Source organism: Hippopotamus amphibius, chromosome X, assembly GCF_030028045.1.
Source record: "Hippopotamus amphibius kiboko isolate mHipAmp2 chromosome X, mHipAmp2.hap2, whole genome shotgun sequence".
Lineage (NCBI taxonomy): Eukaryota > Metazoa > Chordata > Mammalia > Artiodactyla > Hippopotamidae > Hippopotamus > Hippopotamus amphibius.
Window position 1 is genome coordinate 87,933,383 of NC_080203.1, and position 18,558 is coordinate 87,951,940.

The 18,558-nt window shown below is 54.2% G+C and overlaps 1 protein-coding gene across 7 annotated transcripts in view; it reads right to left on the bottom strand.

Moving 5' to 3' along the window:
• Positions 1-18,558, bottom strand: part of NBDY (negative regulator of P-body association) — a 339,446-nt gene that overhangs the window by 120,860 nt on the left and 200,028 nt on the right. For 6 of the 7 annotated variants that reach the window (XR_009050428.1, XR_009050425.1, XR_009050427.1 and 3 more), the window contains 3 exons: positions 11,417-11,652; positions 5,757-5,992; positions 100-335 (listed from right to left, as the gene is read on the bottom strand). The exons of the other annotated variant lie outside the window; for it this stretch is intronic. The gene's annotated coding sequence lies outside the window, so the exon portion shown is untranslated. The remainder of the gene's footprint in view (positions 1-99; positions 336-5,756; positions 5,993-11,416; positions 11,653-18,558) is intronic. 7 annotated transcript variants of the gene reach the window in all.

Consider the following 18,558-nt stretch of genomic DNA (forward strand, 5'->3'; position numbering starts at 1 on the left):
CAATAATCCCTGCCCTCCTCCCTCCTTGCATTTTCCCCAAGCAAGTGTCAGACGTGCCCTGATGTTCAATGCCTGGGAAAGATCCACCTTAGGTCCTACCTGACAGGAAGGTGGTGACTTTGGTTTTCATGGGCTGTTTCCCGTGAGTTTGGTTTCTCTCACCAATTTCAAAGGTTGGCCTACTTCGCGGGACAGCTTGGCGTAGAAGAATGTCCGAAACAGCCACTCCTCAATCCTAAGAGTCCTTAAGATACTTCTGAGTGTGGGAAATCCCTGGGACGCGGGTTTGCTTTCCTGTGGAGCTCCCTCCTGCTCGCTCTACACACCTAGGGAGACTTCAGAGGAGCACAGAAAGGAAACATTGAGCAAACTGTAAAGAGCCTCAGGATCACCTTCCACGCTGCTCCCTCACGAGGCACGGGGTCGCATGGCCACGACATCCTTAAACACTCACACCAAGGTGGCCACCGGCCTTTTCAGGAAACAAAGGTTGTCGCCCTTCAGCCACAGCAGCTGCCCCCAAAGGTGCCCCCTTAGGGGAATTCGGGATGCAGAAAAGCAGGATACTTGCCCCTGGATAGTTCAGATGCACATCTAGGAAAGATTTCAACGCGCCCAGACGCAGAAAAGCGCTCAGATCACTGACTTGACGTGTCTGGTGTGGGGTTGTGGGGTTTTGCTTTCTGGCTTTGCTTTGTGGGTGTCTCTCGGTGTGTGTGTGTGTGTGTGTGTGTGTGTGTGTGTGTGTGGGAGTGAGAGAGAGAGTGTGTGTGTGTGATGAGCAGCAATCTTTTGAGATTCCATGAACACGTTTTTCTTTTTTCCACTTTGTTTCAACAAAAACTCCTAAACAGCCTGGCTGCTTCTTCCCTTACCTCTTCAGAACCTTTCCTCACAGCTCTCTGTCACCCGGGCTGTAGTCCACAGGAACTCTCAGCTTGAAAAGGGAACTCTCAGCTTATAGGTTGTGCGTGTAGCTTGTGTCCACACATTCCAATCTGCTCTGGAGAAAGGCCCTGATCCCTCGTTTTGAGTGTCTGCCTGGAAACGCAGCATTCCCTCCACGTGTCCGGTGGCTCTTCAGAAGTGGTTTGTGAGATGTGTGCGTGTGCATGCACGCGACCATGTGCGTGTGCGTGCGTGTCTGTGTCTGTATGTGTGTTTATGGGGGATCCAGAATTTCCCCTGTAAGATCTCACGGGTCTCCCAGGGTGACTACTACGCTAGGGTCAGGGGTCAGGCTGACAAGCAGATGACAGATCTCCATGCCAAACCAACCCCACCAAGCTCCCTTCTGACACCTGACCCTCCAAACCCCAAGCCCCACGTGCCCTCCCCCCCCCCCACACACACACACCCGCCCCAGGATTAAAAATTCACTGGGCGGGGTGGGGGGGGGGAGGGCAGCTGGAGAAATTGAGCGTGACATGTGGACCGGCACCTGGTGCAGAATTGAAGCCTGACAACCTGGCTACCAAGGCCTGTGGGCAGAAAGACCCCGAAGGCGAACCTGTGGACAGCTGTAGACTAGGCCGAGTGGCCTTCCCCAAGACCCTCCTGTGTGACCCATCCCATCCGCACAAGTCCCACCCCTGGGCACAAAAGGAGCACTCGGGGTTGCACGCAGGAAGGCATCCCGGGGGCGTCTTCCGGACCCTTGTGACTCCCCTACAGAAGGGTCCAAAAGCTTCTGGACCTCCCCGGGACCTGCCTGCCACTGACCCACCGCATCTTTCTCCCAGTGAAGCACTCGATTTCAGGAGAACAGAGGTTGCTGCCTCGGAAGAGGTGCGGAGCAGACAAGCAAGAGGCCAGGAGGAGCCTGAAGATACAAGGAAGAAACTGCAAGCCCACTGCTGGGATTCTCTGCAGGGTTGTCGGTGTTCACAGTGAACCAGAGCATGGAGGGAGTCAAGAAGAGCTTAGCTACACTTGCAGGCTTGACCCAAAGTGGCCAAGTTGGTGAGGAGCCCAGCTGAAGGGGAGCTGGGTGCTCTGTGGGCTGGAGTACTGATGGTGATGAGGATACTGGGATAGTGCTGCTGCTGTTGATGATGCCTTTGATGATGGTGATGGGGAGAAGGAGGAGGACCAGCAGGGGGAGGAGGAGCAGGAGGAGGAAGGCGATCTGATTGTTTCCCCCACCTGCACCCCACTCCCTCCACTGTCTGGAGGCTACAGGCAGGAGAGGAAGGCTTGGTGGGGGCAGGGAGAGGGGCGACTGCCATTTCTGGAGCCACAGTGCCATCCAGCAGAATGTGTTATGTGAAAGGCCCAGGCAGCAGAGAATGTGTTGTCTTCTGCCCAGCAAAGGGATCAGCAAGGCTGTTGCTGGGCTGTCTGGGCTCTGCCCAAGCCAGAGGAGGTTTCCCCCACGGGGATTCAGGGGCCTCGAGGGCCCCGTGCCTGCCAGTGGGACCCTGGTGGGCAAAAGCAGGAGCTCTAGGAGCCCCGCACACAGCAGGCAGCTCCCAGACAGACCAGCCCAGGGGGCGGAGCTTCCCCTGTCAGCCATTTTGGGATGGGCCCAGAGGAATACTGCAGCTTTTCCTCTGGTGTCCCTGCTGGGGAGTACCGGGGTGCCCTGCCTGCGGCCACACTGGGGTCCGGAGGCGCCTTTCCTCACCTGGAGCTGCGGGGCTTAGACGTTCTGGGGGCCGGGGCTGCCCCTGGGGTTTCTGAGGGCCTTCCCCAGCCGCGGAACCGGGGTCCAGAGCGCACAGATGAAGGGACCGCCACCAGCCCGCTGGCCAGGTGCACCCTCAGGACAACACCGCCAGCACCACCAGCACCACCAGCACCACCAGCACTCCCCCCCTCCCCACCCCCGGCCCCACGCGGCCAGCTCCTTCCCACTCTGCGGCTGTCTCCATCACGTGAGACCTGGTAACTGGCCTTGACAGAAACAATCTCCGCTTGATGGCAGTATGGCTCCATAAATGCCAACTGAGCTCCTAACCCTGCCCCCACCACCCCATCAGGCCTTGGTCCTCCTCCCCTTGCAAGGTAAAACCAAAACCAAAACCAAAAGCAAACCAACAGAGACAATCCCTTGAAGGAGGAGAGAAAAGGAAAGAAACCAGCCACCCACCAGGACCCAGGTGGGCCACCGAAGGCGCAGGACAAAATGACCACTGGCCAGGAGGCTGGCCACCCTGCAGGCCCTTCCCCCTTCCTTTCCTCCAAAGCCATTGTTCTGGACTCCTGCTCTTGGGAGAAGTAAAAGGCAAGGGACACACCAAGCGGCCTTCCTGGGTGACTCTGACTGAGGGTTCAAATCACAGGACTTCTCCTGGACCAGGTGGCGGCCACCATCGCTGTCTTGCAAGTCACTTTGTTGCAGGACTCTGCTTCCTGCAAGGCCTGGAGCTTCAGGTTGAGGCCACCACCTCGGGCTGTCCCAACAGAGCAGCCAGAAATGGCTGGCCCAACGTGGAGTCTCCCCCACAAGGGGTACCTAGGAGTGACTCTGGACAGGCTGGCCTTGCCCTCACACAGGAACCTTGCAAGGCCACCAAACGTCACAGGGCCCCACACAGGGCCGAGATCCTGTGGACGGTGGGCACAGACTCTGCTCCCACTTGGAGACCCCATTTATCTGGCTAAACAAGGGAGGCTTCAGGTTTACACTGGCAGCTTGGGTCGACCCACTGGCAGCTTGGGTCGACCCGCTGACAGATGACTAACGCATGGAGGACACAATGGCTGCTTGTCCCTTTTGGAGAGCCCCTCTGGGAATGTCTGTTTCAGCCATTCTCTGTGTGCCTGCTGCCGGGAGGGGGCTGGAGTGGGGGGTGGGGTGGGGAGGGCACTGGTGCCAGTGAAAGCACAGGTGACAGAGTGTGTCAGTATGTTTGTGGTTGTGGGGGGGGGGAGGGAGGTTTTGTGTGTGTGTGTATGTGTATGTGTGTGTGTGGGCGAGGGCTGGCATGCTCTCACACCTGTCTGTGGTGCTTGCCTGCCTGTGTGTGCGTGTGGCTGTGGGTATCCGGGTGGGAGTGCTTGAGTGCCTGGTCCTGGTCCTGGGGGCGCCGGCCAGCGCCAGCCTGCCTGGGCTTGTGGACGTGGAGGCGACCGCTTGCAAGCATACAGTGAAGTCTATATTGCTCCGTTCACGCCACTGCATTGGGAACCAAAAGGAAGCAGGGCGCAACTTGAGGAGGTTCCTACTGGCTCACGTTTGGACTTTAAGGGCTTCCGTAAGGAGAAAAAGGCAAGGAATGGAAAGTCAAGAGGTATTTTGCAAGCCTTGAGTGCCTCATGCTGTTTCACTGCAAAGTAACTCCTGGATCACCTTCGGTGTTCCGTTTAGTTGTTTTTTTTTGGGGGGGGGGGGCGGGCGGGGTGGGGGTCTCTAGGACGACAAGGACCTCCACCACTGGAGAAGGGCGAAGGTGTCGATAATGACGGGGAAGACTCGAATCCGAGCCACACTACTGCCTTCTCCTACACCTGTACCTCCCCCTTAACCAAAGAGCTGAGGTGCCAGGAGGGCGCTAAGGACACCAGGCCAGCTAAGAATAGAAAGTGAAAGGAATAGAGGGAAGCAGTAATCCACCACCACCATCACCAGGCCACCTCCAAGGCTGCCATGGATCTAGTGCAGGGGCGCTGACTGTTTATCACAGGCAACACACACAAGGAGTGCCAGGGAGACACAAGTTGGCCCGAGACCTAGGGACAGGCCTCCAGGCAGCCCCTCGTCGTCGGGGAAGGCGGGGATGGGAGTGGGCAGGGGGGTGCGGGGGGAGATCCCTCCTGAGTGCCATCAAGGGCTCCACCCCAGCAGCAGGCCTGCCTGCGCCTGGCATACAGAAGGCAAAAGGAGAGGCGGAGTCACCCCGGGACACCCTGAGTGTGTCCTGGGTAGGCGCCAAAGGGCCAAAGAGCCCCGGGTATGCATGCAGGGCACGGAAAGGGCAGGGAGGATCCTGGGAACCCTAGGGTTAAAGGGGGGGAGGTAAGGGACACGAGCGGGATGACGTAATCCCCGATGGTAATTAAGGGATGGTTGTGAGGGAATGCCCCTCACAACCCCAGTCCACGCGGGGCAGTTTCCCTTCCACGGGAAAAGTAAAAGTATTGGCCGGGTTGGTGCCCCCAGGCGCCAGCCCAACCCTGCCTTCCGGACAGGGCGAAGAACTGAAAGTGAGGAAGTGAGTGAAAGGAAGGAGCTGAAAGTGGAAAGCAAACTGAAAGCAAAAGAAAGAACCCCAGTGCAGGCGAAGCATGACGGTGATCTCCAGTGCACTGTGTCCCGAGTGGGCAGGTGGAACCAGCCGTGGCCTCCTGGGGCCTCCTAAGGGAAGAGCCACCCGCCAAGGCAAAGTCTCAGCCACTCAGGCAAGGGGCTGAACCCTGTCCAGAGAGGGGCCTGTTTTGCGACGCTGCACTGCCCAGCTGGGGAGTGGAAAGACAAACAGAAAGGGGCAAGGAGGAAGAACAGGGAACCAGGAAGGAAGGGCAACCGTCGGGTCCACTGAGACAGGCAGACTGGGTGCCAGGGCTGGGGCCCTGCGCAGGCGTGCTCTCCTGAGTGTAACCCTGTGAATGGGTGTGTGGGTGTGCGCCCGAGTGTTCACAAACGTAAGCCCTGGCGAAGGCAGGGAAAAGTGTGCAGTGGTGCTGAGAGTAGGGATTCCACCACTTGCTGGTCCCAATAATCCCTGCCCTCCTCCCTCCTTGCATTTTCCCCAAGCAAGTGTCAGACGTGCCCTGATGTTCAATGCCTGGGAAAGATCCACCTTAGGTCCTACCTGACAGGAAGGTGGTGACTTTGGTTTTCATGGGCTGTTTCCCGTGAGTTTGGTTTCTCTCACCAATTTCAAAGGTTGGCCTACTTCGCGGGACAGCTTGGCGTAGAAGAATGTCCGAAACAGCCACTCCTCAATCCTAAGAGTCCTTAAGATACTTCTGAGTGTGGGAAATCCCTGGGACGCGGGTTTGCTTTCCTGTGGAGCTCCCTCCTGCTCGCTCTACACACCTAGGGAGACTTCAGAGGAGCACAGAAAGGAAACATTGAGCAAACTGTAAAGAGCCTCAGGATCACCTTCCACGCTGCTCCCTCACGAGGCACGGGGTCGCATGGCCACGACATCCTTAAACACTCACACCAAGGTGGCCACCGGCCTTTTCAGGAAACAAAGGTTGTCGCCCTTCAGCCACAGCAGCTGCCCCCAAAGGTGCCCCCTTAGGGGAATTCGGGATGCAGAAAAGCAGGATACTTGCCCCTGGATAGTTCAGATGCACATCTAGGAAAGATTTCAACGCGCCCAGACGCAGAAAAGCGCTCAGATCACTGACTTGACGTGTCTGGTGTGGGGTTGTGGGGTTTTGCTTTCTGGCTTTGCTTTGTGGGTGTCTCTCGGTGTGTGTGTGTGTGTGTGTGTGTGTGTGTGTGTGTGTGGGAGTGAGAGAGAGAGTGTGTGTGTGTGATGAGCAGCAATCTTTTGAGATTCCATGAACACGTTTTTCTTTTTTCCACTTTGTTTCAACAAAAACTCCTAAACAGCCTGGCTGCTTCTTCCCTTACCTCTTCAGAACCTTTCCTCACAGCTCTCTGTCACCCGGGCTGTAGTCCACAGGAACTCTCAGCTTGAAAAGGGAACTCTCAGCTTATAGGTTGTGCGTGTAGCTTGTGTCCACACATTCCAATCTGCTCTGGAGAAAGGCCCTGATCCCTCGTTTTGAGTGTCTGCCTGGAAACGCAGCATTCCCTCCACGTGTCCGGTGGCTCTTCAGAAGTGGTTTGTGAGATGTGTGCGTGTGCATGCACGCGACCATGTGCGTGTGCGTGCGTGTCTGTGTCTGTATGTGTGTTTATGGGGGATCCAGAATTTCCCCTGTAAGATCTCACGGGTCTCCCAGGGTGACTACTACGCTAGGGTCAGGGGTCAGGCTGACAAGCAGATGACAGATCTCCATGCCAAACCAACCCCACCAAGCTCCCTTCTGACACCTGACCCTCCAAACCCCAAGCCCCACGTGCCCTCCCCCCCCCCCACACACACACACCCGCCCCAGGATTAAAAATTCACTGGGCGGGGTGGGGGGGGGGAGGGCAGCTGGAGAAATTGAGCGTGACATGTGGACCGGCACCTGGTGCAGAATTGAAGCCTGACAACCTGGCTACCAAGGCCTGTGGGCAGAAAGACCCCGAAGGCGAACCTGTGGACAGCTGTAGACTAGGCCGAGTGGCCTTCCCCAAGACCCTCCTGTGTGACCCATCCCATCCGCACAAGTCCCACCCCTGGGCACAAAAGGAGCACTCGGGGTTGCACGCAGGAAGGCATCCCGGGGGCGTCTTCCGGACCCTTGTGACTCCCCTACAGAAGGGTCCAAAAGCTTCTGGACCTCCCCGGGACCTGCCTGCCACTGACCCACCGCATCTTTCTCCCAGTGAAGCACTCGATTTCAGGAGAACAGAGGTTGCTGCCTCGGAAGAGGTGCGGAGCAGACAAGCAAGAGGCCAGGAGGAGCCTGAAGATACAAGGAAGAAACTGCAAGCCCACTGCTGGGATTCTCTGCAGGGTTGTCGGTGTTCACAGTGAACCAGAGCATGGAGGGAGTCAAGAAGAGCTTAGCTACACTTGCAGGCTTGACCCAAAGTGGCCAAGTTGGTGAGGAGCCCAGCTGAAGGGGAGCTGGGTGCTCTGTGGGCTGGAGTACTGATGGTGATGAGGATACTGGGATAGTGCTGCTGCTGTTGATGATGCCTTTGATGATGGTGATGGGGAGAAGAAGGAGGAGGACCAGCAGGGGGAGGAGGAGCAGGAGGAGGAAGGCGATCTGATTGTTTCCCCCACCTGCACCCCACTCCCTCCACTGTCTGGAGGCTACAGGCAGGAGAGGAAGGCTTGGTGGGGGCAGGGAGAGGGGCGACTGCCATTTCTGGAGCCACAGTGCCATCCAGCGGAATGTGTTATGTGAAAGGCCCAGGCAGCAGAGAATGTGTTGTCTTCTGCCCAGCAAAGGGATCAGCAAGGCTGTTGCTGGGCTGTCTGGGCTCTGCCCAAGCCAGAGGAGGTTTCCCCCACGGGGATTCAGGGGCCTCGAGGGCCCCGTGCCAGCCAGTGGGACCCTGGTGGGCAAAAGCAGGAGCTCTAGGAGCCCCGCACACAGCAGGCAGCTCCCAGACAGACCAGCCCAGGGGGCGGAGCTTCCCCTGTCAGCCATTTTGGGATGGGCCCAGAGGAATACTGCAGCTTTTCCTCTGGTGTCCCTGCTGGGGAGTACCGGGGTGCCCTGCCTGCGGCCACACTGGGGTCCGGAGGCGCCTTTCCTCACCTGGAGCTGCGGGGCTTAGACGTTCTGGGGGCCGGGGCTGCCCCTGGGGTTTCTGAGGGCCTTCCCCAGCCGCGGAACCGGGGTCCAGAGCGCACAGATGAAGGGACCGCCACCAGCCCGCTGGCCAGGTGCACCCTCAGGACAACACCGCCAGCACCACCAGCACCACCAGCACCACCAGCACTCCCCCCCTCCCCACCCCCGGCCCCACGCGGCCAGCTCCTTCCCACTCTGCGGCTGTCTCCATCACGTGAGACCTGGTAACTGGCCTTGACAGAAACAATCTCCGCTTGATGGCAGTATGGCTCCATAAATGCCAACTGAGCTCCTAACCCTGCCCCCACCACCCCATCAGGCCTTGGTCCTCCTCCCCTTGCAAGGTAAAACCAAAACCAAAACCAAAAGCAAACCAACAGAGACAATCCCTTGAAGGAGGAGAGAAAAGGAAAGAAACCAGCCACCCACCAGGACCCAGGTGGGCCACCGAAGGCGCAGGACAAAATGACCACTGGCCAGGAGGCTGGCCACCCTGCAGGCCCTTCCCCCTTCCTTTCCTCCAAAGCCATTGTTCTGGACTCCTGCTCTTGGGAGAAGTAAAAGGCAAGGGACACACCAAGCGGCCTTCCTGGGTGACTCTGACTGAGGGTTCAAATCACAGGACTTCTCCTGGACCAGGTGGCGGCCACCATCGCTGTCTTGCAAGTCACTTTGTTGCAGGACTCTGCTTCCTGCAAGGCCTGGAGCTTCAGGTTGAGGCCACCACCTCGGGCTGTCCCAACAGAGCAGCCAGAAATGGCTGGCCCAACGTGGAGTCTCCCCCACAAGGGGTACCTAGGAGTGACTCTGGACAGGCTGGCCTTGCCCTCACACAGGAACCTTGCAAGGCCACCAAACGTCACAGGGCCCCACACAGGGCCGAGATCCTGTGGACGGTGGGCACAGACTCTGCTCCCACTTGGAGACCCCATTTATCTGGCTAAACAAGGGAGGCTTCAGGTTTACACTGGCAGCTTGGGTCGACCCACTGGCAGCTTGGGTCGACCCGCTGACAGATGACTAACGCATGGAGGACACAATGGCTGCTTGTCCCTTTTGGAGAGCCCCTCTGGGAATGTCTGTTTCAGCCATTCTCTGTGTGCCTGCTGCCGGGAGGGGGCTGGAGTGGGGGGTGGGGTGGGGAGGGCACTGGTGCCAGTGAAAGCACAGGTGACAGAGTGTGTCAGTATGTTTGTGGTTGTGGGGGGGGGGAGGGAGGTTTTGTGTGTGTGTGTATGTGTATGTGTGTGTGTGGGCGAGGGCTGGCATGCTCTCACACCTGTCTGTGGTGCTTGCCTGCCTGTGTGTGCGTGTGGCTGTGGGTATCCGGGTGGGAGTGCTTGAGTGCCTGGTCCTGGTCCTGGGGGCGCCGGCCAGCGCCAGCCTGCCTGGGCTTGTGGACGTGGAGGCGACCGCTTGCAAGCATACAGTGAAGTCTATATTGCTCCGTTCACGCCACTGCATTGGGAACCAAAAGGAAGCAGGGCGCAACTTGAGGAGGTTCCTACTGGCTCACGTTTGGACTTTAAGGGCTTCCGTAAGGAGAAAAAGGCAAGGAATGGAAAGTCAAGAGGTATTTTGCAAGCCTTGAGTGCCTCATGCTGTTTCACTGCAAAGTAACTCCTGGATCACCTTCGGTGTTCCGTTTAGTTGTTTTTTTTTGGGGGGGGGGGGCGGGCGGGGTGGGGGTCTCTAGGACGACAAGGACCTCCACCACTGGAGAAGGGCGAAGGTGTCGATAATGACGGGGAAGACTCGAATCCGAGCCACACTACTGCCTTCTCCTACACCTGTACCTCCCCCTTAACCAAAGAGCTGAGGTGCCAGGAGGGCGCTAAGGACACCAGGCCAGCTAAGAATAGAAAGTGAAAGGAATAGAGGGAAGCAGTAATCCACCACCACCATCACCAGGCCACCTCCAAGGCTGCCATGGATCTAGTGCAGGGGCGCTGACTGTTTATCACAGGCAACACACACAAGGAGTGCCAGGGAGACACAAGTTGGCCCGAGACCTAGGGACAGGCCTCCAGGCAGCCCCTCGTCGTCGGGGAAGGCGGGGATGGGAGTGGGCAGGGGGGTGCGGGGGGAGATCCCTCCTGAGTGCCATCAAGGGCTCCACCCCAGCAGCAGGCCTGCCTGCGCCTGGCATACAGAAGGCAAAAGGAGAGGCGGAGTCACCCCGGGACACCCTGAGTGTGTCCTGGGTAGGCGCCAAAGGGCCAAAGAGCCCCGGGTATGCATGCAGGGCACGGAAAGGGCAGGGAGGATCCTGGGAACCCTAGGGTTAAAGGGGGGGAGGTAAGGGACACGAGCGGGATGACGTAATCCCCGATGGTAATTAAGGGATGGTTGTGAGGGAATGCCCCTCACAACCCCAGTCCACGCGGGGCAGTTTCCCTTCCACGGGAAAAGTAAAAGTATTGGCCGGGTTGGTGCCCCCAGGCGCCAGCCCAACCCTGCCTTCCGGACAGGGCGAAGAACTGAAAGTGAGGAAGTGAGTGAAAGGAAGGAGCTGAAAGTGGAAAGCAAACTGAAAGCAAAAGAAAGAACCCCAGTGCAGGCGAAGCATGACGGTGATCTCCAGTGCACTGTGTCCCGAGTGGGCAGGTGGAACCAGCCGTGGCCTCCTGGGGCCTCCTAAGGGAAGAGCCACCCGCCAAGGCAAAGTCTCAGCCACTCAGGCAAGGGGCTGAACCCTGTCCAGAGAGGGGCCTGTTTTGCGACGCTGCACTGCCCAGCTGGGGAGTGGAAAGACAAACAGAAAGGGGCAAGGAGGAAGAACAGGGAACCAGGAAGGAAGGGCAACCGTCGGGTCCACTGAGACAGGCAGACTGGGTGCCAGGGCTGGGGCCCTGCGCAGGCGTGCTCTCCTGAGTGTAACCCTGTGAATGGGTGTGTGGGTGTGCGCCCGAGTGTTCACAAACGTAAGCCCTGGCGAAGGCAGGGAAAAGTGTGCAGTGGTGCTGAGAGTAGGGATTCCACCACTTGCTGGTCCCAATAATCCCTGCCCTCCTCCCTCCTTGCATTTTCCCCAAGCAAGTGTCAGACGTGCCCTGATGTTCAATGCCTGGGAAAGATCCACCTTAGGTCCTACCTGACAGGAAGGTGGTGACTTTGGTTTTCATGGGCTGTTTCCCGTGAGTTTGGTTTCTCTCACCAATTTCAAAGGTTGGCCTACTTCGCGGGACAGCTTGGCGTAGAAGAATGTCCGAAACAGCCACTCCTCAATCCTAAGAGTCCTTAAGATACTTCTGAGTGTGGGAAATCCCTGGGACGCGGGTTTGCTTTCCTGTGGAGCTCCCTCCTGCTCGCTCTACACACCTAGGGAGACTTCAGAGGAGCACAGAAAGGAAACATTGAGCAAACTGTAAAGAGCCTCAGGATCACCTTCCACGCTGCTCCCTCACGAGGCACGGGGTCGCATGGCCACGACATCCTTAAACACTCACACCAAGGTGGCCACCGGCCTTTTCAGGAAACAAAGGTTGTCGCCCTTCAGCCACAGCAGCTGCCCCCAAAGGTGCCCCCTTAGGGGAATTCGGGATGCAGAAAAGCAGGATACTTGCCCCTGGATAGTTCAGATGCACATCTAGGAAAGATTTCAACGCGCCCAGACGCAGAAAAGCGCTCAGATCACTGACTTGACGTGTCTGGTGTGGGGTTGTGGGGTTTTGCTTTCTGGCTTTGCTTTGTGGGTGTCTCTCGGTGTGTGTGTGTGTGTGTGTGTGTGTGTGTGTGTGTGTGGGAGTGAGAGAGAGAGTGTGTGTGTGTGATGAGCAGCAATCTTTTGAGATTCCATGAACACGTTTTTCTTTTTTCCACTTTGTTTCAACAAAAACTCCTAAACAGCCTGGCTGCTTCTTCCCTTACCTCTTCAGAACCTTTCCTCACAGCTCTCTGTCACCCGGGCTGTAGTCCACAGGAACTCTCAGCTTGAAAAGGGAACTCTCAGCTTATAGGTTGTGCGTGTAGCTTGTGTCCACACATTCCAATCTGCTCTGGAGAAAGGCCCTGATCCCTCGTTTTGAGTGTCTGCCTGGAAACGCAGCATTCCCTCCACGTGTCCGGTGGCTCTTCAGAAGTGGTTTGTGAGATGTGTGCGTGTGCATGCACGCGACCATGTGCGTGTGCGTGCGTGTCTGTGTCTGTATGTGTGTTTATGGGGGATCCAGAATTTCCCCTGTAAGATCTCACGGGTCTCCCAGGGTGACTACTACGCTAGGGTCAGGGGTCAGGCTGACAAGCAGATGACAGATCTCCATGCCAAACCAACCCCACCAAGCTCCCTTCTGACACCTGACCCTCCAAACCCCAAGCCCCACGTGCCCTCCCCCCCCCCCCCCACACACACCCGCCCCAGGATTAAAAATTCACTGGGCGGGGTGGGGGGGGGGAGGGCAGCTGGAGAAATTGAGCGTGACATGTGGACCGGCACCTGGTGCAGAATTGAAGCCTGACAACCTGGCTACCAAGGCCTGTGGGCAGAAAGACCCCGAAGGCGAACCTGTGGACAGCTGTAGACTAGGCCGAGTGGCCTTCCCCAAGACCCTCCTGTGTGACCCATCCCATCCGCACAAGTCCCACCCCTGGGCACAAAAGGAGCACTCGGGGTTGCACGCAGGAAGGCATCCCGGGGGCGTCTTCCGGACCCTTGTGACTCCCCTACAGAAGGGTCCAAAAGCTTCTGGACCTCCCCGGGACCTGCCTGCCACTGACCCACCGCATCTTTCTCCCAGTGAAGCACTCGATTTCAGGAGAACAGAGGTTGCTGCCTCGGAAGAGGTGCGGAGCAGACAAGCAAGAGGCCAGGAGGAGCCTGAAGATACAAGGAAGAAACTGCAAGCCCACTGCTGGGATTCTCTGCAGGGTTGTCGGTGTTCACAGTGAACCAGAGCATGGAGGGAGTCAAGAAGAGCTTAGCTACACTTGCAGGCTTGACCCAAAGTGGCCAAGTTGGTGAGGAGCCCAGCTGAAGGGGAGCTGGGTGCTCTGTGGGCTGGAGTACTGATGGTGATGAGGATACTGGGATAGTGCTGCTGCTGTTGATGATGCCTTTGATGATGGTGATGGGGAGAAGAAGGAGGAGGACCAGCAGGGGGAGGAGGAGCAGGAGGAGGAAGGCGATCTGATTGTTTCCCCCACCTGCACCCCACTCCCTCCACTGTCTGGAGGCTACAGGCAGGAGAGGAAGGCTTGGTGGGGGCAGGGAGAGGGGCGACTGCCATTTCTGGAGCCACAGTGCCATCCAGCGGAATGTGTTATGTGAAAGGCCCAGGCAGCAGAGAATGTGTTGTCTTCTGCCCAGCAAAGGGATCAGCAAGGCTGTTGCTGGGCTGTCTGGGCTCTGCCCAAGCCAGAGGAGGTTTCCCCCACGGGGATTCAGGGGCCTCGAGGGCCCCGTGCCTGCCAGTGGGACCCTGGTGGGCAAAAGCAGGAGCTCTAGGAGCCCCGCACACAGCAGGCAGCTCCCAGACAGACCAGCCCAGGGGGCGGAGCTTCCCCTGTCAGCCATTTTGGGATGGGCCCAGAGGAATACTGCAGCTTTTCCTCTGGTGTCCCTGCTGGGGAGTACCGGGGTGCCCTGCCTGCGGCCACACTGGGGTCCGGAGGCGCCTTTCCTCACCTGGAGCTGCGGGGCTTAGACGTTCTGGGGGCCGGGGCTGCCCCTGGGGTTTCTGAGGGCCTTCCCCAGCCGCGGAACCGGGGTCCAGAGCGCACAGATGAAGGGACCGCCACCAGCCCGCTGGCCAGGTGCACCCTCAGGACAACACCGCCAGCACCACCAGCACCACCAGCACCACCAGCACTCCCCCCCTCCCCACCCCCGGCCCCACGCGGCCAGCTCCTTCCCACTCTGCGGCTGTCTCCATCACGTGAGACCTGGTAACTGGCCTTGACAGAAACAATCTCCGCTTGATGGCAGTATGGCTCCATAAATGCCAACTGAGCTCCTAACCCTGCCCCCACCACCCCATCAGGCCTTGGTCCTCCTCCCCTTGCAAGGTAAAACCAAAACCAAAACCAAAAGCAAACCAACAGAGACAATCCCTTGAAGGAGGAGAGAAAAGGAAAGAAACCAGCCACCCACCAGGACCCAGGTGGGCCACCGAAGGCGCAGGACAAAATGACCACTGGCCAGGAGGCTGGCCACCCTGCAGGCCCTTCCCCCTTCCTTTCCTCCAAAGCCATTGTTCTGGACTCCTGCTCTTGGGAGAAGTAAAAGGCAAGGGACACACCAAGCGGCCTTCCTGGGTGACTCTGACTGAGGGTTCAAATCACAGGACTTCTCCTGGACCAGGTGGCGGCCACCATCGCTGTCTTGCAAGTCACTTTGTTGCAGGACTCTGCTTCCTGCAAGGCCTGGAGCTTCAGGTTGAGGCCACCACCTCGGGCTGTCCCAACAGAGCAGCCAGAAATGGCTGGCCCAACGTGGAGTCTCCCCCACAAGGGGTACCTAGGAGTGACTCTGGACAGGCTGGCCTTGCCCTCACACAGGAACCTTGCAAGGCCACCAAACGTCACAGGGCCCCACACAGGGCCGAGATCCTGTGGACGGTGGGCACAGACTCTGCTCCCACTTGGAGACCCCATTTATCTGGCTAAACAAGGGAGGCTTCAGGTTTACACTGGCAGCTTGGGTCGACCCACTGGCAGCTTGGGTCGACCCGCTGACAGATGACTAACGCATGGAGGACACAATGGCTGCTTGTCCCTTTTGGAGAGCCCCCCTGGGAATGTCTGTTTCAGCCATTCTCTGTGTGCCTGCTGCCGGGAGGGGGCTGGAGTGGGGGGTGGGGTGGGGAGGGCACTGGTGCCAGTGAAAGCACAGGTGACAGAGTGTGTCAGTATGTTTGTGGTTGTGGGGGGGGGGGGGAGGGAGGTTTTGTGTGTGTGTGTATGTGTGTGTGTGGGCGAGGGCTGGCATGCTCTCACACCTGTCTGTGGTGCTTGCCTGCCTGTGTGCGCGTGTGGCTGTGGGTATCCGGGTGGGGGTGCTTGAGTGCCTGGTCCTGGTCCTGGGGGCGCCGGCCAGCGCCAGCCTGCCTGGGCTTGTGGACGTGGAGGCGACCGCTTGCAAGCGTACAGTGAAGTCTATATTGCTCCGTTCACGCCACTGCATTGGGAACCAAAAGGAAGCAGGGCGCAACTTGAGGAGGTTCCTAACTCTCTTATATTTGGAGTTTAATGGCTTTCATAATAACAACTGCAAGAAATGGAAACAGAGATTTTCAATATTGTAATACCAAAACTGAGTTTCAGTTTTGAGTACTCCTAGGGGAATATATGTGTTTCCTATTTGTGCCTGTTTTCCCTTCTTTTTTTGTGTGTGAATTTGTGAAAGAGAATTTGTATTTGCCTGTGATTGCTTGTTTTTTTCTTCAAAATATAATTTTTTTTTAGTGTCCTTGTAGTATGATGTGTTTTTGAGATTTTTTAAGTGTTTATTCCTGAATGTTGTGGTAAAAAATCACTGTGTTTGATTCTTTTTCTCTTCTACTGGAGAAGTGTCATAATGAAACCTTTTTAGTGGTTCTCCATTTTTTAAATTCGTTAGTTCTAGAATATTTGTGGTATAAATTATGCTTTTCTTTCTTTTCTTTTTTCCTCTATTCTTATTTCATCTGTCTTCTCTCCATGTAGAGGAAGAAAGGATTGATAAAGTATGGTGGGCATTTCCCTGGTGCCCTAGTGGTTAATAATTCGCCTGCCAATGAAGAGGACACGGGTTCGATCCCTGGGTCGGGAATATCCCATATGCCCTGAAGCAAGTAAGGCCATGAGCCACAACTACAGAGCCTGTACTCTAAAGTCTGTGAGCCATAACTACTGAGCTCACGTGCTGCAACTACTGAAGCCCACGTGCCTGGAGCCCGTGCTCCACAACTAGAGAAGCCATAGAACTGAGACGCCCAGGCACCGCAATGAAGGGCAGCCACTGTCTCAAGTAGACAAAGCCTGCGCGCAGCAAGGAAGACCCACTGCAGCCAAAAATAAATAAATAGAGAAATTAATTAATTAATTTAAAAAGAGGCATATATTTAAATTAAATAAATAAACAAATAAATAAAGTATGGTGTTGGCCAAAAGGTTCATTCAGTGTTTTCTTTTAGATATGATGGGAGAACCCGAACAAACATTTTGGCCACCCCTATAGCATGTATGTTGTTCAAACAATTAATAGAGAAGTACCATATGATGCAGTAATCCCACTTTTCAGTATATATCCAGAACAAATGAAATCAGTGTCTGGCAGATCTCCATTCTCAGGTTCACTGTAGTATTATTCACATTAGTGAAGTATGAAAGAACCCATCTGTCAGTTGAATGATTGTTGGATGAAGCAAAGTATTTATATACACATATAAAATGGAACCTTATTTAGCCTTCAGATAAAGAAAATCTTATCGTTTGATAATGTTGTTAATCTGGAACATGTTATGCTAAGTGAATAATCCAAACACAGAAAGATAAATATGCCATGATTTCACATGTATGTGGAATCTAAAAAGGCTGAACTTATAGACGTCATGGGTAGAGTGGTGGTTATCAGGCACCTTGGTTTTGGGGAAATGGACATATGTCAGTCATAGGCTATATGGTTTTCAACGATAAGATTAATAAATTCTAGATATCTAACATAGCACCATGATTAGAGTTGATAATCATTGGAATTTATATACTGAAATGTATATAAAGATATATATTTAGTATATTCTTGAAATTTGCTAAGAGAATAGAACATTAACTATGTGAAGTGATGAATGTGCTAATTATCTTGATGATAGTAATTACTTCACAATGAATAGAATATTACATTGTGTTCTTTAAATATATGCAACTTTGGTTTGTCAAAGTAAGGAAAACATTGAAAAAAATTAATGCAACATGAAATGTTATACACAGTCTTCCTTTGCTATTCGTAGTACCCCCAGATGTACAAAAATCTGGGCATGCTCACGTCCCTTGTATGAAATGGTGTAGTACTTGCCTGTAACTTAAGCATAACCAGAGAAATACCTTATATCATCTCTAAATTACTTACAATACCAAATACAATGTAAATGCTATGTAAGTATTTATAAATACAATGTAAATGTTCTGTAAATAGTTGCTGGTGAGGGGCAAATACCAGTTTTACTTTTTGGAACTTTGCAGAAATTTTTTCTCCCCAATATTTCCAATCCTCAGCTGGTTGCATCCATGGATGTGGAACCCAGCTATACTGAGGGCCGACTGCATCCTAAGTGGACAACCAATTCTAATGTGGGAAAATTTTTAACATATTACATCCCATATTTGTTCACCACTGTATTCTCATACTATCCATGAGTAAGAGAGCTATTCTTCCCTAAAATTGCTATCATTAGGATTTAAAGCAATGGTCAGCCTTACAGGGATCAATGAGAATCTCCTTATTAAATCATTTTTTACTGCCCAAACACTAACATGTGTCTAGAGATAGTCTACATTCTTTTAATTTTTAAAATCTTACATATATTTTAATTTTTCTACTCATCTTTCATTTTCTTTTCACAACTCCACTAATGTATTGGTTTCTCTCTCACTATGAGATTGTTTTTGACATATTTTAACTCTTTACATGACTTTAACTCTCTCCTATTCATTGGCTTTTTCTTACAGTGTTTTGCAGAATAAATATTCTCATATTTTAGCTTGTGAAATATGTTTTTTTTGACTTTTGATTTATGTATCAGACTTGAGTATTCTTTTCCAAATGAAGAGTTATTATTATATTTCCTCTTTTATTCAATTGCGAAATTCACGTATCATAAATTAACTATTTTAAAGTGAATAGTGGCATCTATTACTTGTACAATGTTGTGCAACGTTCACCTCTATCTAATTTCAAGACATCTGCAGCACGCAAAAGGAAATTCTCTATCCATTAAGCAGTTTTGCACTTCTCTTCTTACTGCCCACCCCTGGCTGCTTTTCAGCTCTACAGATTTACCTATTCTGGACATCTTATATCAGTGGAATCATACAGCATGAGACCTTTTATGTCTACCTTCTTTCACTTAGAATGTTTTTGAGATTCATCCATTTTGTAGCATGTATCAGAACTTCATTCACTTTTTTACAGATGAATATTTGATTTTAGGTATATACCACAATTTCTTTATCAATTTGTTCCTTCATTTGGGTTGTTTCCACCTTCTAGCTATTGTTAAAAGTGCTGGTATGAACATTGATATATAAGAATTTGTTTCAGTA